Genomic DNA, 17,964 nt, shown 5'->3' on the forward strand with positions numbered 1-17,964 from the left:
ACCAATTATTTAGCACGGTTTACTTATTTATATGTGCATAACGTTTTCTGAACCATTGGAGGATAAGTTGCCAACATCGTGCCCCTTTACCCCGGTGTCCTTCCGTACGTAGTTCCTAAGGACACATTCTCTCATAAAACACAGCACACATACCAAAATCTGGAAATCTAACCTGGATATAATACTGTTTGCTCATCTGCGGTCCACATCCAGATTTGCCCTCTGTCTCGAGTACGACATCCAGTCCGGGGTCACACATTGCATGGCAGTTTCCTGTCTCCTTGAATCAAATATGGAACAGTTCTGGAGTCTTTCTTCACTTTCTTGACCTTAATTTACATATTTTGAGGAGGAGAGGTCAATTATTCTGTAGAATTGACCTCGATTTGGGTCTGTCTAATGTGTTCTCATGGTGAGATTGAAGTGTCGTCATTTTGGGGGGAAAGCCACGGGACGGTGTCGTGCCTTCTACATCCTGTCAGTAGGCGGGCGATGTCGGTACAAGTGTTACTGACTTACCCACCAAGTTTCTCCACTGTAAACTTACCGTTTTCCTATTGTAGTTAATATGTAATTTGTGGAGAGATAGTTTGAAGTATCTTCTTCCTCCTCAGACTTTCACTCCTTCCTTCTAGACTTCCATATTTATTAGTTGGTATTATGCTCTAAGAAAGAGCTTCCTTTTCTTCCTTTTTAAAATTTATATTAGTTCAAACTCATAGATTCTTACTGTATTGAAGGAATTATATTCCTTACTGTCAGTAATTATTTTATTGCTTGAATTATTCCAGCTTTGGGCCGTGGGGGCCCCAGCTACAAACTGCCCCTCTGTCCTTTGGATATGTTTCCATAATTCTTCAAGGATTTCTTACTTTTGGTGGAACAAGATGTTGTAAGTAAGTTCTTCACGTACTTCTTTGCACCAGCCCCGGACACAGCCTTTCCTAGGGTGCTTTGGTTCCTTTTCGTGGAGAATGGTATTTTGAAACCAAGATCCGGGTGTGCACATTGCTACTAATGTGTGGTTTGTTCTAGACCCTGTTAGGTCTCAGATCTCTCAGACGGAGCCAGGAAATATGTGTATGTGTCTATGCCCCCGTCTCCGTCTGAGTTCAAGCTCTACATGTAAGTGAAGGATTCACATCCCTCCGCTTCACATCCAGCAGCCCAGGATTCATTCTAGTCTCCAGCAGTGGGAAACATGATTCAAGACAATGTTTTGAGTCCCTAGCATCTTGTCAAAGCCTTGGCATCAGGTGGTAAATCCATGTTTTAAGGATTTGGATGAATGAATGAGTCAATAAAATAGTTACGGTGTTACCTCTAGATATATCCTCACTGCTGGACCAATATTTGGCGTGAGGTGCATGTTCAATAAAACTGTGTTGAACAAGTGGTTCAAGTGGTTCTTTCCCCTCCAGTATCTTCATGTTTTATTTTCAAACCACATGAGAATAGGACTCCATGTAAGTATTCTTGTTTTTTTACCATTTAAAGCTTGAACCCAGATAAATTATTCAGTTAATATGAACAGTCTTTTTCCAATAAGAAAAAGTCATAAATAAAAATAAAATGGCTCTGGAAGAAAAACAGTTCTTTTGGGACGCCTGGGTGGCTCAGTTGGTTGAGCATCCGACTTTGGCTCAGGTCACGGTCTCGCGGTTCGTGAGTTCGAGCCCCGCATCCGGCTCTGTGCTGACAGCTCAGAGCCTGGAGCCTGCTTCGGATTCTGTGTCTCCCTCTCTCTCTGCCCCTCCGTTGCTCACGCTCTGCGTGTCTCTCTGTCTCAAAAATGAATAACTGTTAAATTTTTTCTTTAAGACAAACAGTTCTTTTGTTTGAAAAACCTGAGATTTGGGCAGCATCAATTGAAAAGGTTTCCATTTGTCTAATTAATAGAAATTGTGGCTTTCAGAGTTTGGCACATTTTTCACATTTGTCAGCTCTGGCGACATGAAATGTGTTCTTCGTCTGAATTCTCTTCCTATGCCGCTGCTGTCAGACAAAAAGAATTTCCATGTCACTGCTGCTTGTTACTGAGCTGCTATAAAAAAGGATGCTTGACGATAACTTATGAGTAAGTGATTAGAGATTTCTGGTAACCTTCAGATTGTTGCCAAATTACATTAACTGTGAGTAATCTGGGGGGAAAAGCAGTCTCATTCACCTATGCCCTCAAAGGTTACAGATTCACAATTTCAGACAGCCGTTAATGACGTTCCCTTTTGAGGTGCATTTTTTTCCCTTAAACCTCAGGAAATATGGTCTGCTTTTCTCTCCATATGATTAAAACTAATAATCCCTTGCTCATAAGTTCATATTTTATCCCTTGAAACTTGTTTTGAAAACTGCTTCATCCTTTTCTGTGTTTGCTTTTTCTGTTTACCCAAACTATATTAAATGTGGCATGTGCATTGTAAGTCCTAGGATTGAATTGACTGTGGAATTTCTAATGAGTCGTAATACCAGAAAGTAGGAAAGAAACAAGGGGGTGGGTTTTATGTCAGGAAGTCTCTTCCATACACTTGCCTGGGAGTTGATTATTTTTTTTGTTGTTTTAAAGAAGTTTTCTTCCGGGGTACCTGGGTGGCTCAGTCGGTTAAGAGTCCGACTTCAGCTCAGGTCATGATCACACGGTTCGTGGGTTTGAGCCCCGCGTCAGGCTCTGTGCTGACAGCTCAGAGCCTGGAGCCTGCTTCAGATTCTGTGTCTCCCTCTCTCTCTGTTCCTTCCCTGCTCTCACTCTGTCTCTCTCTCTCAAAAATAAATAAACAGTAAAAAAAAATTTTTTTAATTAAAAAAAAAGTTTTCTTCCAACATTTTCTTTAACCCTTTATAGAAACATTTAAGTTTTTTGTTTGTTACCTGTTTACACATTTATTTAAGTTTTCCACCCTGATCAGGAGTGCTGGGAGTCTGCATCTTCTAAAACTAAGAAAAATCAAGACAGTTAAACAGCTCAGTCTTGAAAGCCCTTCCTGTTTGAAGAAAAACGAAATCGCAGTTTACATAGTCTTTTCTGAGATTAAATTTTGAAGGTAAAGTTTTATGGTTTTCTGTCTTTTAAGTATAGACATACAAAGCCAAAATCCCAAAATTGTTGCTTAGAAAATACTTAGTGGGTGGTGAGGGCTGTCCGGAGCCTGTTCTGGTTGGTCTCTATAAATAGAAATTGCTAAAGCATAGGGGCGCCTAGGGGCTCAGTAGGTTAAGCTTCCGACTTGGGCTCAGGTCAGGATCTCACTGTTCCTGGGTTCCAGCCCCGAATCAGGCTCTGTGCTAACAGCTTGGAGCCTGGAACCTGCTTCAGATTCTGTATCTCCCTTTCTCCCTACCCTTCCCCAGCTCATGCTCTGTCTGTCTCTCTCTCTCTCAAAAATAAACATTAAAAAAAATTAAATATATAAAAGAAATCACCTAGGCATCAGCCTGCAGCACTGATGCACACAGGAACTACTCACTATTAGAGGCAGGTACACTTGGCGAATTTCCAAAAATGCCTTTGCACTTTTAGCCAAAGTTACTTTTTTGTTTTCTCTTTGAATTTGCACCTGGGGGCCCCCTGCTGGATTTATGGTAATGCCTTCTCTCCTCCAAGGAGCAGACCAGGAGCCAGAGCCACATGTCCATGGGCGGGGTTAGTGCAGGGAAGGGCCCCGTGCTCACCCCAGTGAATCTGTGTCCGGCTCCACCTGCCCAGCTCCTCCGTGTCTTGAAAGTGGAGGACCGGAGGGAGGACCGAGCAGAGGGGCTGAGGACTGGAGGGATGGCTGAGCAGAGGGGCTGAGGACTGGAGGGAGGATGGAACAGAGGGGCGGAGGACTGAGCAGAGGGACAGAGGACTGGAGGGAGGGCCGAGCGGAAGGGCTGAGGACTGGAGGGAGGACTAAACAGAGGTGGGGAGGATGGGAGGGGATGAGCAGAGGGACAGAAGACTGGAGGGAGGGATGAGCAGAGGGGTGGAGGACTGGGGGGGAAGATTGACCAGAGCGGGGGAGGACTGGAGGGAGGACTGGCCAGAGGGGTGGAGGACCAGAGGGAGGATCGAGCAGAGAGGCGGAGGACTGAGGGGGAAGATAGACCAGAGGGGGTGAGGACTGGAGGGAGGACTGAGCAGAGAGGCAGAGGATGGGAGGGGGGAGGACTAAGCGTAAGTGGGGAGGACTTAACAGAGAGGGGGAGGACTGGAGGGAGGACTGTATAGGGGGAGGACTAGAGGGAGGACTGCGCAGAGGGGCTGAGGACTGGAGGGAGGACTAAACAGAGGTGGGGAGGATGGGAGGGGATGAGCAGAGGGACAGAAGACTGGAGGGAGGGATGAGCAGAGGGGTGGAGGACTAGAGGGAGGATCGAGGAGAGAGGCGGAGGACTGAGGGGGAAGATTGACCAGAGGGGGTGAGGACTGGAGGGAGGACTGAGCAGAGAGGCAGAGGATGGGAGGGGGGAGGACTTAACAGAGAGGGGGAGGACTGGAGGGAGGATCGAGCAGAGGGGCGGAGGAGCGGGGGGAGGGCTGAGCAGAGGGGCCAGCGCGGTCTTGGTCCAGGTTGGCAGTTTGCAGGGTGGAACACTGGGCCGTGTTCTCCCCTCACTCTCTGCAGACGCACTTCCATCCTAGCGGTGGTGGCTTCTGTCTTCACTCCTTTCTTTCATAGGGTTGTGTGGCCCCCGAGGTGTGGGGTCCGTGCACATATTTGGGGTTCGTTCTGTATTTCCTTCTGTTGTGCATGTTTTGGAGCCCGAGATCAAGCAGATTAAAATGCAGGTACATGTTCACATCACTCGGGACTGCACGGTGACTTGTGGCTGGGAAGGAACTAACTCCTTGTCACCTCCCCTGTAGACCAGCCGCAGGGCCCCGCTTCTGCGGGTTCCGTAAACACTAGTATCCTTTTCTGTCTTGCAGAACGCAGTAGGGTGTTCGAAAATGACACATGAATCTTTTAACAAATATATTAAAATGTAAGTTAATTAAGTCCGATTATGGGGCAGGCCGGTTTGAATCAGAAAACCATCTGGGGTGCAGAACTGTAGGCCGAGGCAGTGTGGGCACAGGGTGGTGGCGGGGGGGGGTGCTGCCGGTCCCGGCCCTGGGTTGCGGGGGGGCGGGGAGCCTGGGCCTCGGGGCGTCGCTCCTGCATCTGTAACCTAGGGACAGCACAGGGCCCACCTGGCACACTGTTCACGTTTGATAAAGATCGTTTAATAAATGAGTGACCCTAAAGCTTTGGGGTTCCTTTTTATAAATTAAGAACCTTAGTCTAGAAATGGAATGGCTGAGGCGGAAATGGGGCCACGTTTCTCCATAGCCTTTCAACAGTTAGTACACTTTTTTTAAAAATTTAAGTTCTAGTTAGTGACCATACAGTGTAGTGTTGGTTTCAGGAGTAGAACCCAGTGGTTCATCACTTACAGATGACACCAGTGCCGGTCCCAACACATGCCCCCCTCGGTGCCCATCCCCCATGCAGCCCACCCCCCACCCACCTCCCTTGTGGCAACCCTCAGTTTGTTCTCTGTGTTTAAGTCTCATGGTTTGCCTCCTTTTCCGTTTTCATCTTATTTTACTTTCCCTTCCCCTGTGTTCGTCTGTTGTGTTTCTCAAATTCCACATGAGTGAAATCATGTATTTGTCTTTCTCCAACTTATTTCGCTTAGCATCATATACTCTAGTTCCATCTACATTGTTGCAAATAACAAAATTTCATTCTTTTTCATCGCCAAGTAGTATTCCATTACACACACACACACACACACACACACACACACCCCACATGTTTATCCATTCATTAGTTGATGGACATTTGGGCTCCTTCCATAATTTGGCTATGGCGATAATGCTGCTATAAACATTGGGGTGCATGTGGCCCTTCAAATTAGCATTTTTGTATGCTCTGGATAAATACCTAGTAGTGCAATTGCTGGGTTGTAGGGTAGTTCTATTTTCAATTTCCTGAGGAACCTCCACACTGTTTTCCAGAGCGGCTGCACCAGTTTGCATTCCCACCAGCAGTGCACGAGGGTTCCCCTTTCTCCGCATCCTTGCCAATATCTAGTGTTGCCTCAGTTGTTAATTTTAGCCATTCTGACACATGAAAAGATGCTTAACATCACTCATCATCAAGGAAATACCAGTCAAAACCACGGTGAGATATACTTTTAAAACAAAGTTTATTTATTTTGAGAGGGGGTGGGGCAGAGAGAGAGGGAAAGAGAGAATCCCAAGCAGGCTCCACACTGTCAGTGCAGAGCCTGATGTGGGGACCGAACTCACGAACCATGAGATCATGACCTGAGCTGAAATCAAGAGTTGGATGCTTAACCAACTGAGCCACCCAGGCTCAGCCACTTACTACACTTTTTAAAACATTCATTTTATTATTTTCAAGATCTGTAGTAATTGGAACTGAGCCAAATATGTATACTATGCGATGTTTAGTTACACTGCTTCCATAAAATGACCATTATAGTTGTGATTAGCATATTATTTATAAATAGGTAATTATAATGATATTATGGAAGTACTTAAACATTTTGCTTTCTTGAGTGGTTAAAATATTTTTTCTTTCACTATTTTTGCACTGTTTAATTTGTTAGTAAACCCTTTTGTGGAAGTGATTCAAAAGTCCTTTTAGTAAGTTATCCTCTCTGGACTGTCATAAAGTCTGCATTCATTGAACAATATAGAATCGTTGATTCAGTGTGAACAGACTAGACATTGTCCAGCTCAAGCAGTTCCTTATTTAGAGGAGGAAACACATCCAAGTAGTGATGTAACTTCTCAGGGTCCTGTAGGTGCTTCACGTCGGAACTGCAGCTAGAGCCTGGGGGCTGTGGTTCCCTGTCCCGTGTGCCTTTCTTGTAAACCCTAGACCTCTAACTACCAGGTGACCTAAGCTAGTGTCTTGACGTGCAGCTTACCTGGGCGGTGCATTGGATGTGTCAGAATATGAGACGTTGAGGGGCGGCCGTACACGTAAAAGTGGTTTAGCAAAGCAGCTTTTCTCTCCCTGCTCGTGCTCACGGTGTGTGTCTGTCGCAGAGGGTTGATGAGAGGGAGCCTACGGGGAAAGGGTTGGGGGTCGGCGGACACTTGAGGAGGGGGACGTACCCATCAAGAGAAGGGCGAGTGAAAAGTGCGGGGCATAAAGGAGGCTGCGTCCACACCGAGCAGTTCCGCGGGCCTTAGAGAGATGGCGTGAGCTCTGCGTCTGCGGACGAAAGGCATCACCGGCACGGCAGTGAGTGTGTGCGGTGCAGAGCAGTATGTGTCATGTTCCCCAGAATGAGAGAGGACCCTGCTTGTGTGTGGTATACGTTACACGGAACACGTCTCTATGTATGAGGAATGTGGGCTTACAGGCACGCATAGTGGGCTGTGTGTGAGATGTTTCTGTAGGTGATGTGAACGAGCCCGGAGGGGTAGTCGGGCTGTGAGCACTGATTGTCTCGGGGAGTGGGATTTGGAAACATTGTTAACTGTTTCTTTGTTTATGGTTATGTTGCTGACTTCATTACGAGAAGCATCTATTACTCTTGCTATTCACGGTACCTAACAAATACAAATTAAAATCAGCCGATAGCGTTGGTATATTTATGAAGCTTTAAAATACGGGATACTTCATGAATTTGTATGCCGTCTGTATGCAGGGGCCATGGAATCTTTTCTGTGTTGTCCCAAGTTTAGCGTATGAGCTGCTGGAGCAAAGTTGTTGTTGGTAGTGGGTTTTTGGTTTGTTTTTTGTTGTTGTTGTTTTTTAATCGAAGTCAGCTAGTGGACTTTCCCATCGAAGAAATACCCAGATTACCTGACTCCTGACTGGCTGACTTGGATGGTTTCTAATGCACTAAAATTCTTCAGTAACAGCATATTCAGAAAGGAACATCGTGAGGATAATTTTCAGATGTGCTTTCCCCTACGATCAAAGTTTCCAAATGCTTATATTCTTGATTCTAAGCATTTTCGTCTTATTTTACTTCATAATCTGTTGTATTTAGCAATAAGCTGATTACTATAGTATATTTACTAATGAAAGATGAATATTGTTTCCATGTGAAACCAAGGCTAATAAATTCTAACACCCATGATTCAATTAAGACTCAAACCTTCCTTTTGTCAAGAAACGAATTGCGTGATGGAATTGCAATTTTTATTTAGAAAGAGAACAAAATAAACTGTTTGCATTTTGCAGATTTCCTTAAATTCTAAGACCCTGAGTCTTCAGCACCCCATCTGAGTGCAGATACCCTTGTAATTTTCCAACACCAGGGACGCCTCAGGTCCTAAGATGTTTGTTTTAAATCACAGTTACTAATAAAAGAAAAATATTTTTGAATGTAAATATTTTCTGGACGTTTGTTAGTCATAGGTTTTATGTAGTACTAACAAAGCCATTATTGACATAGAACTTAAAAACTAGTCAATTTTAAAACTCCCGAGAAAAATACCAGGAACAATTTGAGTGTATTTGGGACAGAGAAAACAAAATACTAATGCTTTTCTTGGCTGAGGTCTGTGTGCTATCGTCAGTTGGTCTCGTGGCAGACTTTCATTTTTTCATTAAAGTAGCACAAAATTAGTATCTTAGAAGACCACGAGGGTGTAACCAAGACCTGATTCAAGCAAGCATGTCAACAGGGGCTCTTTCTCTCCAAGGAGCTTGTAAAGCCTGTGGAAACTGTGACCGGCTGATCTCGAAGCTCATAACTTTGAGGGTTAGTTGATTTGGGCTGTAAGAGAACCAAATAAATTACACAGGGTGGAACTGCTACAGAGAGAAACACAGAGGTCTCATCTTCTTGGTCTTTGTACCTTTTGAGATGCAAGTAACTGAATTCACACAGCAGCTCTTCAGATGGAAGTTGTTACAAGAGCCCTTCATCCCGCTGCTGCCCGCGTGAACACAGCTCTGAGTGAGGGCTCGACTGTCACCAGGCCAGAGGACACCATCACTGTGGTTTCCTGCTTTTGTGGAGGGTGCGGTGGAAATAGAAAGCGGGGGAGAGAATCCTGGGCTTTTTACGGGGTGGGCTGCCGGGGCATTTATTTAGCTTTGGGCCTTGCACTCATGGAGGGCCTTAAATTTACCTTTTTTGCATGGTCTCCAACTAAGGGTGTCTGTGTAGATGTATGTTTTTTTTTTTTGTCTCTGCGTTGAAAATATTAAAATATAGAATATACGTTACTCTAAGTCTCTTTTGACGCCCCCACCCCCTCCATATCCGTGGAGCCTAAAAACAGTATGAGTTTCGTGTGGCTTCTTAAAGGGCCAAAGACTATTTAAGCAGGAAATAGCGTCAGAAAACAGTTGTTAGATGCTTGTTATTGTGAATTAAAATGAAGGGCTCTTGATGTTGCTCTTTAAGATACGTTCATGATGCTGAAGTTGCCTGGAAGAAAAAAAATATGTGAACATAGCCAGGAGAATTCTGAAAAGGAAAGTCACCTGTCCGTCTGACGTGGTCTGTCAGAGAGCAGAAGGGGATAATGACCTCTTAGGTTGTCGTGAGAATGAAAAGGTATTTTTTACTTAAAATTCTTAGGATAGTGTCTGAAACAGAGCAAACGTTTAATAAATTTCCTGGTTTAGATACTTGCTTTATTTCATAAACCTTTATCACTTGCTCCGTGTCTGTGGGGAGGTCGATCGGTGATGATGGGGCAAGAGTGGAGTAGATAATGTGATGTAGATGTTTCATCTTTAATAGAGTCAAAGTCAAGCAGGTTCCCGCACGTTGGTGAGCAGTTTTGCCCACGGACCCTTCTTGCCGGCGATCTCACTTCTTAGGAGTGCAAGAGTTGGGGCCGCCGACTTCCCACACAGTCGGAAGTTTGTGTATAACTTGCGACAACAAAAAACTTAACTACTAATAGTTGACCGGAAGCCTTACCAGTAACTTGTCAATTAACACATATTTTGTATATGTGTTGTATACTATACTCTTACAATAAAGTAAGCTAGAGAGAAGAAACTATGAGAAAATCGTAAGGAACAGGAAATATCCTCACGGTGCTGCCCCGTAAGGCACCTGTGTATCGGACCCGTGCAGTTCAGATCCGTGTCGGTCAAGGTCAGCTGTACGTTGGAGAATCGTCTCCGCGTGTTGAGGAGACAGATCCAAGGAAGTCCATTAGGGCGCGGTCGTAGTTGTAAAACACCAAAACTCCTAACTGTCCAGCAGAGCTGTGTGTGAGCTAGGTCTCAGAAGCAGCAGCGAGTGGACGTTTCGGACCGGCGGACGTGATGGGACGGCACTTACAGGAGGTCTGAGGGAGTGCAGAACAGCTCACCCGTTGTGTATGGACGCACGTGGCGGCCTGGCGTAAGACGTGCTTGGAAATGAAAACCCTGGTTCAGGAGAGCGGTCGCCTCTTCGGAGCGAAGAAAGGGAATGGGGTCCCAGTCTGTTCTGTTCTGCAGGGGAACCTACTGCCTGTAATGGTTCATGAAGAAAAACGGGCAGGAAGACAACATTCAGACATTTTCATAAAGCTGGGAGGCGAGGGCAGGGCCACTCGCCGTGTTAGTCTGTCTCTCTCCTTGCTTTGAAACGTTTCCCATGCACACAAATGAGGTAAGTATGTGGAGATCCTGTGAAAGCAGGAGAGGGAGAGAGAGTGTGGCCTCTGGAGGCTGAGACGCTGGTTTTTCCTCTCTGTGCTGGTGGCTTTACCTCTCTGAGCTCGTGACCTCGTCTCTAAAATAGGGACGGGGCGCCTCGGTGACTCCGTCGCTTAAGCGTCTCACTCTTGGTTTTGGCCCAGGTCATGATCTCACGGTTCATGACTTTGAGCCCCAGGTCGGACTCTGTGCTGACAGCACAAAGCCTGCTTGGGATTCTGTCTCCCTGTCGCTCCCCGCCCCCGCCCCTCCCCCCCCTCAAAATAAATACGTAAACACTAAGAAAGATTAAATAGGGGTAGTAATATCTCTATGACACTTTGTTAGGAATTAAGAGCTTACCTAAAGTGCCTTTTATAGCTGTTGGTGCAGAAGTTCCGAGAGCTGGGAATAAATACTGTCTGAGCAACAGCGGACGTTGTCCGTGCCCTCGCATAACTTTAGAGTCTAGTGGGGGAGACAGAGGGTCAGCTGTCAGACACGTGTAAGTGACACCTGTAATCTGTGTCTTAAGGACAAGTGCAAGGCGCTGTGATTCCCTTCTTCCCTGAGACATGCCTGAGGGCTGGGCTTTGAAGAAAAAGCAGGAGCTCAGTGCAGAAGACGGGGTAGAGGGGTCCAGCCCGAAGGAACAGCCCGGAAGTGCTGCAGGAGGGCGCCAGGCCAGTAGGAGTTCCCGAGAGGAGGCCGAGGGGGCCGGAGGTGGAGTGGAAGTCCCAGGGGAAGGGCCGGTGCCCAACAGGACTGAAGACCAGGCACGGCCGGGTCTGCAGCTCTCTGAACGCTCCGCCGGGTAACTTGGGGTGTGAGGAGGGCAGTCAGTGGAGGACACTGGTAGACCGGAGTCCCTTAGCATCAGGGTGAGCAGAAGAAGCTCTGGTTCGGAAGCAGCTGTAAACATGGGACGTTGTTAGGAAGTCCTACAAGCTGGTAGCTGGGTGGCCCAGAAGAGTCCGTTTAGGTCGTTGCTTCAAACGAGACGAGAATTGAGAGGCAGAAGCTGCATCCACAAACCAGTGGGTAGTCTTTCTCATCATCCACGTGACCGGAAAAGAGTTCCGGTCCTCTGTTAGTGCTTTTTGCCAGTAGCTGTTCACCTGGAAGGTCACCATCTTTAAACACAGTAAGAGTGCTTTGCCGCATAGATTCTTCAGTTTACGCTGTTCTGCAGACACGAAGTTAAAGCCTAAAGTGGATAGTGAAAAATACCAAGGAACTTAACAGTGTTTTGAATGGATCCCTTTAGGTATAACCACCGTTGCCAGAATAACCAGTGACAGGCCCACCCGTTCTCACCGCCAGACGAAATGTTTAATACATTAATGTTTTCAGTGTTTTCCACACATTAATGAGTTAAACGGACACCTGTTGAGGGTTTACTAGTCTGCCCAAAGCTCCACGCCGTGTGTCCCGTGGTGGGTGATCAGTAAATGACTTTGTTGGTGCGGTGGACCTGCTCCCCTTGGTTTCTGAGGCATTTCAGGGGTCTTCCAGCAACGAAGGGGCGGCCAGAAACAGAGCAGAAGGAGAGAAGGTGGGGGCCTGGGCTTCAGACACTGGTTAGTAAAAGAAGGTAAATCTCATTCCTCATCGGTCCCATTTCAAGGGTGCTAAGGAACCAACTCAGTCTGAAAACCAGGGGGAAAGGAAAGAACCAAGGACTTCAAGTGTAAGTTAAAAAAAAGACAGAACAACAACCAGAGAAGTACCAAGAGCAACATTTTTAAATAAACGTTTACCATAAAATTCTGTTATGGGAATGGACCTTTGTGTAACTGGTTCCCTGTTGATGGAGAATTTGTTTGTTTTCTCCTTCTCTTCCTCCTCCTCCTTGAATCCACAGACGGTACTTGTTTCTGTTATTTTGATGAACTTTAGGTTAGTCACAGGGTAAACTGTGGCAATGGGACTTCTGGGTTAGAAGGTATTTTTAAAGGTGTAGTAAAGATATTAATAAACCCCACCGTGTTGTCCTCTGGAAAGGTCACCCCACCTTGTCACCCCACACACCTTTATATAAATATAAATAAAAATATCTCTTTGTCTTTTTTTTTAATGTTTATATTTATTTTTGAGACAGACAGAGCATGAGTGGGGGAGGGGCAGATCGAGAGGAAGACACAGAAACTGAAGCAGGCTCCAGGCTGTCAGCACAGAGCCCGACGCAGGGCTTGAACTCGTCAACCGTGAGATCGTGACCTGAGCCGAAGTCGGACACTCATCCAACTGAGCCACCCAGGCGCCCCAGGGGTGTTGCAGTCTTAAAGCTAGCCTAGGTGAAGGTTGAAGCAGCATCAGAGTGCTGTGATCTGAATGTAATTTAGTTTTGAGTAAATTAATTTGTATTAATTTTTTTTAACTTCATCTTTTTTGGCTAATGCTTTTTATTCATTTCTAATCAGGAGTCTTTAAATGTAATGCTTTGGTTGGTCCAAGGTGCACTGGGCTTCCGTTATACTTATGGACATGTGGCTTCACAAGGAGGCACAGTGGGTGTTACAGGAAGGTCTCGGGCAGGAGCTGGCTATATGGTGTGCCCCGATCTTCTCAGCACAGAAACCCCAGAGGAGAGATGGGGTTTATAATGAGCGCTACAGCACGTTACAGATAAAGCGTTTTTGTAGACTCGACAGTCATGTGGAAATACAACGTTACACTTCTTATAAGTTTACTTACTTTTGAAAGCAAAACCTTTAATTAAATGTTCTTTTTAAAAACTTGTTTTTTCCTTTTCCTAAATTTTTTTTTTCAACGTTTATTTATTTTTGGGGGGACAGAGAGAGACAGAGCATGAATGGGGGAGGGGCAGAGAGAGAGGGAGACACAGAATCGGAAACAGGCTCCAGGCTCCGAGCCATCAGCCCAGAGCCTGACGCGGGGCTCAAACTCACGGACCGCGAGATCGTGACCTGGCTGAAGTCGGACGCTTAACCGACTGCGCCACCCAGGCGCCCCTAAATTTTTTTTTTTTAACGTTTATTTGTTTTTGAGACAGAGAGAGACAGAGCATGAATGGGGGAGGGTCAGAGAGAGAAGGAGACACAGAATCCGAAACAGGCTCCAGGCTCTGAGCTGTCAGCACAGAGCCCAACGCGGGGCTCGAACTCACAGGGTGTGAGATCATGACCTGAGCTGAAGTTGGACGCTCAACCGACTGAGCCACCCAGGTGCCCCTAAAAAAATTTTTTTTTAATGTTTATTCTTTTTTTTTTTTTTTTTTTTTTGAGAGAGAGAATGAGAAAAAGTGTAAGTGGGGGAGGGGCAGAGAGAGAGGGAGACACAGCATCCGAAGCAGGCTCCGGGCTCTGAGCTGTCAGCACAGAACCCGACGCAGGGCTCGAACTCACAAACCGCGAGATCATGACCTGAGCCGAAGTCAGACTCTTAACTGACTGAGCCACCCAGGTGCCCCTGGAATAGATTTTTGAGTGAGCGCCTTCATAAATGCTTATGTGTGTTTGTGTATTCAACATGTGCACATGGAATGAGAATGTTTGGCCAAATTAAAACATTTAAGAAGGCAGTTAACTCGGTTCGTGGGTTCGAGCCCCACGTCGGGCTCTGTGCTGACGGCTCGGAGCCCGGAGCCTGCTTTGGATTCTGTGTCTCCCTCTCTCTCTCTCTCTCTGCCCCTCCCCCACTCATGTGCTGTCTCTGTCTCTCAAAAATAAAATAAACATTAAAAAAAATGAGGAAAAAAAAAAAGAAGGCAGTTAAAAAGGAAATTTTGACAGGTGCCTGGCTGGCCCTGTCAGCAGAGCATGGGACTCTTGATCGCGGGGCTGTGAGTTCAAGTGCCACATCGTGTATAGAGATTGCTTAAAAATAAAATCTTAAAAGAAGAAAAAAGAAATTTTGAGGTGAGGGCTTTAACTATTAGCATTTAGAAAAACAGCAAATACATTCTTTTCTATAGATTTAGAATCTTGGCAAATCTTTAAAGGAGCTTTGCTACGTGAACATACGAGGAACCTGTCTGATTTCTTTCTGAGACTGATGTGGAGAAGTTTCAGGATTTCTTAACGTTTTCCATTAAGATCTCTTTACCATATGTGTTCATGTCGTGAGATAAAAAACTTGTACATTGCAAATCACAGAAGATTGCAAATAAATATTATAACGTTATTTTCCTCGTCTTTTACGATTTAGCCTCTGAACTTAATTCCTCCTTGCGGGCATGTGAATTTTCCTTTACTACTAGATGGCTATTCCAGTCACCTGCACCACAAAGGAGCCTTTTCTCTCTCTAGTGTCGTATCCTGGGAACGGCAGGGATTTGGAAGAACGCTGCAACAGAGGCAGAAGGAGGAAATCTGAGTTTCGTGGGCTTTTGTCTTGCCCGCATCACATTGAAAAGCGTCTCTGTCCAGAGAGGGAAGAAGAGATACTGCAGATTTGCAGGTTAATGTAACGGGACTAAAGTCTTCTCTTTGTAACTTTGTATTCTCTGTATGTTTCCTTTCTTCTAGTTTTAAAACTTCCTAAATATTTCACCTCTAGGCCGTTTCCCACTTGTCTGATTTGGTTGTGCGTGGAATTTGAGAACAGAGAAGACATTTTGTGGAATCCTATAAACTTATCTCGCTGTGAGAGGTCACACCTGCCGCAAACAAACGATGCCACAATGAGAGCGTGTTAGACGCCAGCGTAGGGTATCTGTAAATATTCAGAAGTTGATACGTGGGGAGAAGTTAAAAATGTTATTAGAGAAGAGGAAAAGGATACACTTTTCACAAGACTTTTTCAGAAAGAATGTTGAGGTCTGTCACATGTAAAGACTTCGGTAAGACTATGATTGGACCAGCCTTTAGGAAAAGGTCTGTGTATCCGTATAGCAAAAAGACTTGTGGGATAGTGCCATGAAGTAAAGAAAGGCGAGTTAAAATAGGACAGGAGAGTAATTTCATGTTGTTTTCTGAAGAAGATAAGGCCCGGTACTTGTCAGGTTGAGGGGTGCAGAGCGCAGCTTGGTCGTGTAATTCTAAAAGTACACTTGTAAACGTACCTTAAGTACATTCCTACCCTCCGACCCGGTCGTCCGAAGCATAAACATTTATGATAAGAAAATAATTTAAAAGACTTAAATACAGTTGCAGCAGAAACCAAGGGTGTACATACGTACAGAGCTTTTTGTAGAAACGTTACATTTTCCAGAATAAAGACCCTGTGTTCGTGGCGCAGAGATGGACGATCACCAGAGTCCCGTGCCGTGGCTGCTCAGCCGTACGCGTGCACGGGTCTGTTGATTGTGCACGGGTAGTTGTACATCTGCTTGCGAGGGGCAGTCAAGGCTCCGGAAATGTGCGCCCTGGAGGGTTTCGGTTCTGTGTTCACACGAGGAGACTGGGCAGTCTGCTGGTTTCACTTACAAGTCGGCAGACACAGAGTGCGTGAATGGCATAGCCGTGGAGGCAGTCCCACTTTGTGTGGAGAGGGGGGACTCTGACCGTGGGGGAAGCCTCCAGAGTGGAGCTCTGGAGGCGGGGACCCGTCCTGCCTTGCGCATCTCGGCGTTGCCGTCGAGGACCTGGTCTCAGCAAATGATCAGTGTTTCGTCTGGTACCCTTTTCTCTAAATTCTGGTTGCTGATTCGGGCTTCTACACCCCTGTTAGGTGACCGCATCAGAATCACTCGAGCCCAATTCTCGGGCACCTGGGTGGCTCAGTCGGTTGAGCGTCCGACTTTGGCTCAGGTCATGATCTTGCAGTCCGTGGGTTCGAGCCCCGCATCAGGCTCTGTGCTGACAGCTCGGAGCCTGGACCCTGTTTCCGATTCTGTGTCTCCCTCTCTCTCTGCTCCTCCCCCACTCACGCTCTGTCTCTCTCTCAAAAATAAATAAACATTAAAAAAAAATTTTTTTTTAAATAACAACTTCCTAGGTCTCCGTTCCCTGGAATTCTTATTCCTTCGTGTGGGCCTTTATTTCTCCAAGTTTTTATTTCAAAATAATTTTAAACCTTCAGAAAACTCAGAGAGTTCCCCTTGACTCTTCACCCAGCTTTTCTTCCTGTAACCCGATGAGACTGTAGCCCAACTGATAAAACGAGGAAACGAACACTGTCACGATACTATTAACTGATCTGTGAGCCTTGTTTGAATTCTGCCAGTTTTCCCATTTATATGCTTTCTGTGGCCCAGGATCTGATCTAGGATCCCACGCTGCACTGAATGGTCTTGCTCTCCTGGTCTCTCGCAACATGTGCTCATAGCTCTTCAGTTTCTTTCTTCCGCAACCTTGGTAGTTTCAAAGAGCGAGCTTTAGTTTCTGGGTCAGTGCCCCTCAATTTGGGCACGTGTGGTGTTTTCTCATGACTGTATTGAGCTTATGCCACAGGGGAGAGCTGTGCACGTGTCAGTACATCACATCTGGGGGTGTATGATGTCAGTAAGTCTTGTTACCGATGGTATTAACTTTGATTACTTAGTGTTTCTGCACAGCGTTTTTACTCTGTAAAGTAACTCTTTTTTCCTTTGTTATTCAGCATCTCGTGAGGAGATCTTTGCAAATACCCTGTTTCTCAACAAAAATTACCTGAGGCGGAAGGACCATAGTAACACTTGCTGCATTCGGGAGCATCAGTGATTCGGCTTTCAAATACCCTGCTTTTCTCATCGGGGTTGGGACTCTTCCGTGCAAACAAGCGTCACTGTGGAATTGGCTTGATTTTCTATTTTTACTGCTCCGTCTACTTTCAGTAGTGGGGAAGCCACCGTAAGAACTGCCCCTTTCCCTCACTTACTTGTTTATATTCCTGTGTCCCCGTGAGTATTTGTTGTGCGGGTTTCCGTCCGTCACCGTCACTTGCTCACTTTCCTGCTGCAGTCCTTGCAGCCTTGGCCATCAGGAGCTCCTCTGAGTTAGCTTCTGTCTTCTTTCCATGTTTCCTTTAAAAAAATTTTTTTAACATTTATTTATTTTTGAGGCAGAGAGAGACAGAGCATGAACGGGGGAGGGGCAGAGAGAGAGAGGGAGACATGGAATCCGAAGCAGGATCCAGGCTCTGAGCCGTCAGCACAGAGCCCGGCACGGGGCTCGAACTCACGAACCGCGAGATCATGACCTGAGCCGAAGTCGGACGCTTAACCAGCTGAGCCACCCAGGCGCCCCTCCACATTCCCTTTGTTTTCTAGCACGTACGTGCTTTGAATCATCACAAGATATCCCAGGCTCCAGGCTCGTCTTAGTTTTACCTGCAGTGGCTCTCAAGTTCCAAGGGTCCCGGGTTTCTTTTACCAGAAGGTGGTGTTAGAAACCAAGGTCGGGGGCTGAACGTGCTCCTTGCTGCTGGGGTGTTAGTGCTTGGAGGCCCTTGGCGTGCACAGGGCTAGTAAGCACACATG

General features: G+C 46.1%; 1 protein-coding gene and 1 non-coding gene across 5 annotated transcripts in view; one reads left to right on the forward strand and one right to left on the reverse strand.

Moving 5' to 3' along the window:
- Positions 1-17,964, forward strand: part of DISP1 (dispatched RND transporter family member 1) — a 183,865-nt gene that overhangs the window by 68,018 nt on the left and 97,883 nt on the right. The gene's annotated exons all lie outside the window — the stretch shown is intronic.
- LOC122476689 lies at positions 7,606-7,707 on the reverse strand. The gene has a single exon (XR_006295598.1). It is a non-coding gene; the product is annotated as a U6 spliceosomal RNA (small nuclear RNA).

Source organism: Prionailurus bengalensis, chromosome E4, assembly GCF_016509475.1.
Source record: "Prionailurus bengalensis isolate Pbe53 chromosome E4, Fcat_Pben_1.1_paternal_pri, whole genome shotgun sequence".
Lineage (NCBI taxonomy): Eukaryota > Metazoa > Chordata > Mammalia > Carnivora > Felidae > Prionailurus > Prionailurus bengalensis.